General features: G+C 35.6%; 1 long non-coding RNA gene across 3 annotated transcripts; it reads right to left on the bottom strand.

The window, feature by feature from the left end:
- Positions 1-1,183: 1,183 nt before the first annotated feature.
- LOC113301554 lies at positions 1,184-3,356 on the bottom strand. Of its 3 annotated transcripts, none has more exons than XR_003336373.1 (4): positions 3,320-3,356; positions 3,136-3,225; positions 2,826-2,918; positions 1,184-2,402 (listed from the first exon to the last, which is right to left on the bottom strand). It is a non-coding gene; the product is annotated as an uncharacterized LOC113301554 (long non-coding RNA). The 3 variants fall into 3 exon arrangements; XR_003336375.1 differs by having other exon boundaries at positions 1,184-1,786; positions 1,947-2,402; positions 3,136-3,350; XR_003336372.1 differs by having other exon boundaries at positions 3,136-3,350.
- Between the last annotated feature and the right edge of the window lie 6,125 nt (positions 3,357-9,481).

The following is a 9,481-nucleotide window of genomic DNA, read 5'->3' as shown; positions in this document are numbered from 1 at the left end:
CTGTCTCGCACAAATCATGTAAGATGTTACCAGGCGATTTTCACATGATCATCTTTTGACTTTCGTCAAGAATATAAGATAAACTTGGTTAAAGCGAAAGCTTACCAACACATATTTCGAGAAATATGTAAGCGAGTTAAACTCAGCTCGAAATATCAAATGTGTATAATTGAAGTCTATATAGCTATACGACTTTTGTCTCAAATAGGAGATAGAGTAGATAGACTTTTAAGTGATAGATGGGTCCAGGTCTCCACATACCTTTTGTTGATGAAGTTCCACAAGCTCCCCTTGGTAGTTCTTCGTCTTCAATCGATGAACGCCATAAAGTCTAATGCTCAACTACACTTTCTATCCTAATCCGAGACTTAGCTATAAGTTGACTAGAAATCAAGACTTACAGTTTTGGCAACTAAATTTGACAAACAAGCTTGAGATAGCAACGCTTGCGAGTTCGACCGAGTAGTGCTCTAACAAGAACTCTCCCCCACAAAATGTCATTCCCGAAAGAACAACAAGAGCAACCTTACTTTCACAAGAAAAGAAGAATTTCTTTGGACATTAACAAATCACATGAAGCATGAATTTGTATCCAGAAAACTCAATTAAATTAACCACAAGAGAACCTATGATTAATTTAATCGGAAATGCTCAACATAAGATAATTTACGGAGCCATACAATACTTTCACAAAAATGTGGATCAGGGAAAGATCGATACTGCGGAATATTCAAAGAGCATAATAATCTCATAGACTTAATCTTTGCAATTCAAAAGTTCATTCTATTTTCCATCACTATTTGCATAATGATACAATAAACTTAACTTTTGACACAAATGGGACGTTCACAATAAACGGACGCAAACACATATCCCATAACAATTTTTACGATATATAAAACCAATAAAGATTAATACTGCAAAATCATTTTCCAAATAAACTTTAGAATTTAAATAAACTAGAAAGCAACCCGTGCTACGCACCAGGGGTTTACCTTTTTATACTGCTTGTGTTTTGTAGATACAATATATCATAACATGTGCCTGTGCTTCACACCGTGTGTGAGTTTCTCCAGACTCATTATAATAGTAAGTTACACTACAAAATTTCATTTTGCACACTATCGGTGCAAGGAACTTTTCAGCAAAACATGTAGAACTTGCAGTTTTTATATGATGGCAATGTATCAAATATGTTATTATAAGAATGAGCGAATCAATTGGAGCATTCATAATACCTACATTCCCAGAAGCTGGATAACTTACCATACTCCCAAAGAAGAAAGCCTTAATGAAAAAATGAATTATAACTAAACTTGAGATATTGAGAGGGCACTGAATCTTATACAACCCAAGGAGTATCTTAATATTTTAACATTCGCAATCCCGGAGTAACTTATTATAGAGTCATAGACGGAAGCAATGGAATTAACATACAACAATCGTATCCATTCTTGTCATCTCCGTGTTGCGTGTTCCCCACCTGATCTCATAATCTAACTTTGCATAATGCATCGGCGAGAACATAATGCATACTACCGACTGGTGTGTTGCATTATTTTCAAGGCTCTTAACATGGATAACACCGGATCTGGAGAGAACATGCAAATTGAGCAATTTGTTTCAGGTGTAGAGGCCCAATTTGTCACATGTGTTTGCATTTTATTCGTGAAAAAAAATTCTTATCAGCGTTATATACTTTTATGTATTCCATCAAATTGTAATACTGGTACATCTAGTAATAAAACACTTATCTCATATTTGTTCAAAAGCTTGCGCAGTATTGCTGCAAAGAATTAGAGAATCACATGTAAGAATATTTATAATGTAAGATGTGGTGAAAAATACAACTCAGAACATTTCTCTGAATCATCTGTAAGAACATTTTCTTACAAAGGAATCAAAAACATGATGTAGCGAAAAATACAACTAAGAGAATACACCACCTCTTTGCGTGTTTGGAATCACCTTATGCAATCTCAGCAACTTACTCATTAGCCATGATCTTGTTCAACCATTTGAATAATTAATGGACCTAGATGTGAGTCCATTTCTTCCTTTTCTCCTCTAATCCAATCTCTTTGGTCGTTTGTATTCATATCCAGATCTTCTATTATCAATGTCTGTACTGAAATTCTCATGAAACTTCGATCTCAACTACTAATACTCTGCATTTTTCTATTATTTTTTAAATTGGTGCAAGCCTCACGCAAAAGTAAGTACCCATTTAAGCAAAATCGATGCTTATATGCACAATAAAAAAAATACGATGTATCACATCAAACATTCTAGTCTGGAAGATAAACTTAAAAAGACATTATGAGAATCTGTTTACCTTTTTGTGATTGTGGTCATATGAGCTCAAGTGAACTTCAAATTTTATTGGTAACTTGTACTGCTTGCTGCAGAGATTACAATGGAGTGACTTTTAGAATTCTTAACCCTAGTTTAAATTTTCTTCTTAGGCTCTGCTACCTGAATTAGTTTCCTACTTAAATTTGTCATTTGGTAATGCAAAGTGTAGGATTTTTTTTTAGATCACCCAATTTGAATCCTGCCCTCATACAACACTTCAATTGATAAACACTCATGTACTTGTTTAGAGTCTTTAGACCATCTATTCCATTTTAAATTAATCCATTGTTATGATCAAATTTAGATCTATAGAGAAACTTCTCCGCTGAAATTAATAAAGGTTCCATATATGATTTACTTATCACTATTTCATCAAAACTCAAACCCTTAAACATACAAAAGCTAATCATTATAATCCATTCAATCAACTTGAGCTTCAAACTAACACATCACAACGGGGAGATTATTACCTTCAATAAACTGGGATCAAGGATTCAAGATGGTGACTGCAAGATGAGAATTAGATCCTCCTTCACTACTTGACTCATCATCTCGATTCTATCCTGTAGAAATCAAATCAAAGTACAGTCAAATTTAAAATACTTAACAATGCAAATTTCTCAAGCATGTAATGAAGTTCAATATATACTAATTACAATCCCAATATAGGGTTTTTGTATCAAGCGCTGCCGTTGAGAAGAATAAGAATAAGATTAAGTTGAATCACTTTGAAGCAAATAAAAAGAGAGTAAACATGAATGAACACGATTAATGAGTTACATTGACCAAAATCTTCACTGTATAATTTGTTTCTGCTGGATCTAGCATCATCGTCGTCATCACAACTAAAACAATCACATCGGTCCTCTCCTGCACAATGGAAACACAGAAATAACATCAGTAAGCATGCAAATTTTCAAGAGAAAAAGAAAAAGAGAAGGAGAGAAAAAAGAGAGTGTGATACAGGAGTTTTTGTGATTCAGTTATCTGTTCTCTTTTTTTGTTTCTGGTTTCTCTTTCTAGTGTGGGTATCCCAGTATAGGGCGGCACAAGATCCGTCCACAATACCCAAACCTACCCGTATCCGCTAAATTCGTGGGTTTTTAGTTCATACCCGCCCGCTGTGGGTGCGGGGTTGGTTATGAAAAAAACCCGTTGTCTGTGGGTGCGAGGTTGGTTTAAGCTAATACCCGCCCAAAAAACCCGCAGATTATATACCATTAGATAAAACGAATCATATCCGTCCATTATGAAACCCTAATACTAGTAGATAGGATAACTGATAACCCTCATTCACTTTCTACACTCTTCTCTCTGTTCGGCCTCTCATCTTCTTCCTCCCCAGTTCTTCTTCTTCACCTACGAACGACAATTACCAGAAATCGACAACAACAACTTTGAATCTTGACCAGAAATCGACAACAATCGAAAAATCAACAGATTCAACACTTAATCTTCATCTGTGAATTTCCTAGGTATGAATATTTTGGGGGTTTTGGTTTTTTTCCTCACTTAATCAAGGAGAATAATACTTGAATATAAAGCGGGTTTAAACCTGTTTAAACCCATACCCGCCCAACCCGTAGCGGGCGAGTAACAAAACCCGCGCCGCAGTCTGTGGGTGCGGGGTTGGTTATGAAAAAAAAACCGCAGTCTGTGGGTGTTGGTTTTAGCTCATACCCGCCCATGTGCAGCCCTACCCCAATATCTTTAGTTTTCTTGAGCGAACCTTAGAAAGTGGTAGAAGTTGTTTACCGGATTCTCGTTGGTTACGGTGTGTAAATACATACCCGGTGTGTAAATAGATAATGGGAAAAATACGGTTTAGTCCAAAATAGATGTGGGGTCACAACTAATGAGAGAGTTGTGTTTTGTAATACTCTCACTAAAATTGTCCACCTCAGATTATTTTGTGGGGATAATGAGAATTGAGAATTTGAGATATAAGATTCAATTAATCGATGTGGGGTCACAACTAATGAGAGAGCTGTGTTTTGTAATATTCTCACTAAAATTGTCCACCTCAGATTATTTTTGTGGGGTCAGAATTAATGAGAATTGAGAATTTGAGATATAAGATTCAATTATCATCTAGTTAAATAAATCCAAAAACATTGCAAGATGAAAATCGTTGGCAATAGCAATGTGTAATCACAATATAGGCTATTCCAAACCCTAGTTATTAAACAAGATGATAATCAAATCAATCAATCATCAAACAAGATGATAATTGAAACTAAATACTGAATCCTCATTCATTCTGGCCCCATTTTTTTGATGATGTGGATTATTATGGTGAGAGTATTGAAAAATAGAGCTCTCTCATTCATTCTGGCCCCACACATATCTAATACTAAAAATATGTTTACACCACACTTACACTAATAACTACCCCACTTTCTACCGTCTGCAAAACTACTCCCACTTCTATTGTTCGCCACATTTTCAATTTTCACCAGAGAAACTAATCGCACTTCTAATGTTCATGACCTTTCTGAATATTTTTTTTCTATTTGAGAATCTCAAATTCTTCCTACTCCGAATCATAAAAAATTTCTGCTCAAACATGGATGTCATTCTACTGATTGAAGAAACCACATCTTAGTTGCTTATTGCGCAAAAATTAGGGTTTTTATTTCTTGAATAGAAGAAATTGATGGGAAAAATTAGGATTACGGTTCTTCTTGAGTATATTTTGGAGGTTATGTTCGTTTCAGTCATTTGAAGCCTTACTATGTTCAGTTTCTGTTTATGTAGAATGTTCAATTATGATGGCAAGAACTCTTGGAGTCGAATTTGCATACTCGCTCATGAGGTATGTCCCTTTGCTTTTCTATACCTACTTTTGTTCATATAATGTTGGGGCATCATTTTCACTCCACAGAAAGCTATCTGCGGATAAATCAACATCAAAGAATAATCTGTTGAATTTCTTCTCGATCTCTATTGGCATCTCATTTTGTTTTATTTTGATCTCATTCTATCACCATTAAGTTTTTCTTCTTTACCTAAAAGTTTTAATGGATCGAGAAAGGCCAAATCAATTTATTCAATTCAGGAGGACATGTATTATCCCGTGATACTGTTTTCAAGGTTCTGACTTATTTGATGTTCTATTTCACTGCAATTTTAGGAAACGTCTGGAATTGCAGCAGGATCCGATTTTTCTTCTCCAAATGGACCAAATTTTAATCTGTGAGAAGTTATGTTATAATTAGTATTTGTTGCTATTTTGTATAAATATATTTGTATGATTGTTACTATTGTCTTCTCCAAATCGCTCCCCTGTTAAATAGATTAGGTTTTTGTTAGGGTTCTAGACCTTTACACTGGATTAAGAACACAAGAATACTAAGAACCCTAGGATAAAACCCTTTTTCTTTGGGGTTAGCAACCTTAGCAGTAGAACAAACTTTAAAAGAAAAACTGAGTTGTATTGATACTCGTTACAACTTAAAACAAAGTATTTATAGTTTTACCGAGCTTGATGTTCAAGCCAATAAGATGCTGAATTTAAGAAGTCTAATTAAATAAGGAAACTGACTGAACAAAGTAAAACTAATTAAGGAAAACTAGTTTGGTTAGGAGTTGGCATCGCAACATCCCTCCCTGCTTGAAAAACATGCTTGACTTCAAGCATCAAAATCCGAAAAACGCAAAAGCAGCTTTTCAGCATCCTCCCAAGTACCCTCTTCTACGGAATGATCCTTCCACTTAACCAACTATTTAGTTGCTGCATGATTTCCTTTATTGAACATTCGATGCTCTAAAATGCTCTCTGGTTCCCAATACGCATAGTCAACTGTAACTGGAATATTAGTATCAACAATATTGGTCGAACTAAGTTTCAGTTTCAATTGTGAAACATGAAATACTGTATGAATTCGACTTGTAATAGGGAGTTCCAACCTATACGCAACTGGTTCAATTTTCTCCAAAATACGAAAAGGGCCATAAAATTTCGGAGAGAGTTTAGAATATGCCTGAGTAGCGACAGTGCTTTGTCTGTAAGGTTGTAGACGAATAAAAACCAAATCATTAACAGCAATCAGTACGATTTCTATCAGCATAGTTCTTCATTCTTTCTTGAGCAGCTTATAAATGTAACTTCAGAAGCTTTAAAGTGTAATCTCTTGCCTTCAAATTAGAATCAACAACATGAACAGAAGTAGACCCTGATAAGTACGATGATATTATAGGTGGTAATCGACTATAAACTGCTTGGTACGGTGACATCTTAATAGCAGAGTGAAAACTGGTGTTATACCACCATTCTGCCCATGGTAACCACTTTGACCAGTCACTAGGCTTTGTTCCAACAAAACAACGCAAGTAACATTCCAAAGTGCGGTTTGTAACCTCAGTTTGCCCATCAGATTGTGGATGATATGCAGAACTACGACACAACTTGGTGTTCTGTAAGGCAAAGTATGCTTCCCAGTATTTGCTGAGAAATATTGGATCACGGTCACTGACAATGCTCCTTGGCATGCCATGAAGACGAAAAATCTCACGTACAAAAATCTTAGCCACTGAACTAGCAGTGTACAGATGTGTAAGAGGTATAAAGTGTGCATATTTAGATAAACGATCCACTACCACGAGAATCGAATCTTTTCGATGAGAAGTTGGAAACCCGTCAATAAAATCCATCGAAACATCTAACCATATGTCAGCAGGAATAGGAAGGGGATTCAAAATACCAGGTGGAGCAATCGATTCTGACTTATTACGTTGACAAGTATCACACTTAGAAATAAAATCCTTTACCCGATTTATTCATCCCTTTCCAGTAAAATTTTTGCTGCAGTCTCTTGTAAGTTCTCAAGTATCCACAATGGCCACCAATAGGATTAGATTTCAAGCAACTTATCACACCATGCAGAGGATGATGGCACAACTATACGATTTTGTAACGCAATAAACCATCAGTATAAGAAAAATGCATCTTACAGCTTGCATCTTGGCGTAACCGTTGAATTAGATCGCCTAAATCTGTATCATTATGACATTCTTGACTAATGTCATCAATACCAGAAAAAATAGGTGTAGATATATGAAAATATGAGCTTGGACATCTGGAGAGTGCGTCAGCTGCAACGTTTTCCTTTCCACGACGGAAATTTATCTCGTAATCATAACCTAACAATTTGGATAACCATTTATGTTATTCCATTGAAGACAATTTCTGATCTAAAAAGAACTTGAGGCTACGATGATCAGAATATATCTTGAAGTGCCTTCCAAGCAATTATGGACGCCATTTTTGTACTGCAGAAACCACAGCTAACATCACCTTGTCATAAATAAATAGATTTAAATTTTTGAAGAGGTTTACTAAAGAATGTAATTGGTTGCTTTGATTGCATTAAAACATCCCCAATGCCATTTCCAGATGCATCACTTTCCAACACAAATTATTTTGTAAAATCTGGAAGTGCCAGAGTTGGAGTTGTAGTGAGAGCCTGTTGCAACAGTTTGAATGCAGCAGTATCTTGTTCAGTCCAATGAAAAACTTCTTTCTTGAGTAACTGTGTTAGAGGAGCACTGATTTTACCAAAATCCTTCACAAATTTTCGATAGTAACCAGATAAACCAAGAAAACCTCTCAACTCTTTAACTGTAGTCGGAAGTGGCCAAGACAATATGCATTGTATCTTATCATTTTTCGCTGAAACCCCTGCAGAAAAAATTACATGGCCCAAATATCCAACAGATGGTTGTGCAAAAGTGCACTTTGTATCTTTGACAAACAACTTATTAGTGCGTAAAATATTAAACACAATAGCTAAGTGTTCTAGATGGTCAGACATGTTCTTGTTATAGACTAATATGTCATCAAAGAAAACAAGGAAAAACCTCCGTAAGTGTGTCCCGAAGATATGATTCATTAAACTCTGAAAGGTTGCAGGTGCATTTGATAATCCAAAAGGAATAACCAAGAATTCAAAATGACCATCATGTGTCCTGAAAGCAGTTTTTAGAATATCTTGTTCATGAAGTCTGATTTGATAATACCTAGAACGTAAATCCAGTTTAGTAAACACAGCTGCAACAAATAATTCATCGAGTAATTCATTGACCGTTGGAATGGGAAAACGATCTTTAATGGTCAGTTTGTTTAAGGCCCTGCAATCCACACACATACGCCAAGAGCCATCTTTCTTTCTAACCATAAGGATGGGAGAAGAATAAGGACTCGTACTTGGTCGAATAAAGACAGCTTGTTGAAGCTCAGTAATTATCTTCTCTATCTCGTCTTTCTGAAAATGAGGATACCTATATGGTCGCACATTAACAGGAGAAGAATCCGGTAATAATGGGATACGGTGATCATGAACACGTTCTGGAGGAAGAGCAGTTGTTACTTTAAATATATCATCAAACCGAGAAAGTAATTGTTGCACCTCTGGAGGGATAACTGAAGAAGCATTCATGGAAGTATTTAATGCATATATTTGAAAAAAAAAAATCCCATGATTTTTCTGATGTAATATGTGCTGCATCGATTGTGCTTCTAAAATCATTACTGATGATTTTTTGTTCCCTAATAAGGGAACAACTGCGTCATTAATGTGAAACTGCATGGTTAACTTTGCAAAATCCCATTTAATTGGTCCTAACGTCCTTAACCATTAAACTCCCAAAACTGCGTCACTTCCACTAATATCAAGCAAATGGAAATTGAAAAGTGGGGGTACAACAACCACACCCAATATTTCGCTTAGAAATTTGTATGGACAAACTCCAATATACTTTCAAGAGAATCAACTAGACTCAATCTTAATAAAGTATATCAAAGAGTCATATCTCTCTTTCTTGATTCAATTCTTTCTCAAGCAAATAGAAATCTGCGAGTCTAATTGAATACAAGAGAAATCACTTGAATGGTACCAAAGACCAATGTTCAAGTATCAGTCAATTTCAATCAACAACCAAAGGTCGGATTTCCAATTGATTGATTCTAACGCACAACCTGTGATATTTCAATTATATAACAAAATATAATGCGGAATAGAAATAACACAGACACCAGAATTTCGTTAACGAGGAAACCGCAAATTCAGAAAAACCCCGGGACCTAGTCCAGATTGAACACACACTGTATTAAGCCGCTACAGACACT

The sequence above is a fragment of the Papaver somniferum genome, chromosome 1, assembly GCF_003573695.1.
Source record: "Papaver somniferum cultivar HN1 chromosome 1, ASM357369v1, whole genome shotgun sequence".
Classification (NCBI taxonomy): Eukaryota; Viridiplantae; Streptophyta; class Magnoliopsida; order Ranunculales; family Papaveraceae; genus Papaver; species Papaver somniferum.
The sequence above is the reverse complement of the archived record's forward strand: the minus strand, read 5'-3'. Positions and strand labels throughout refer to the sequence as shown.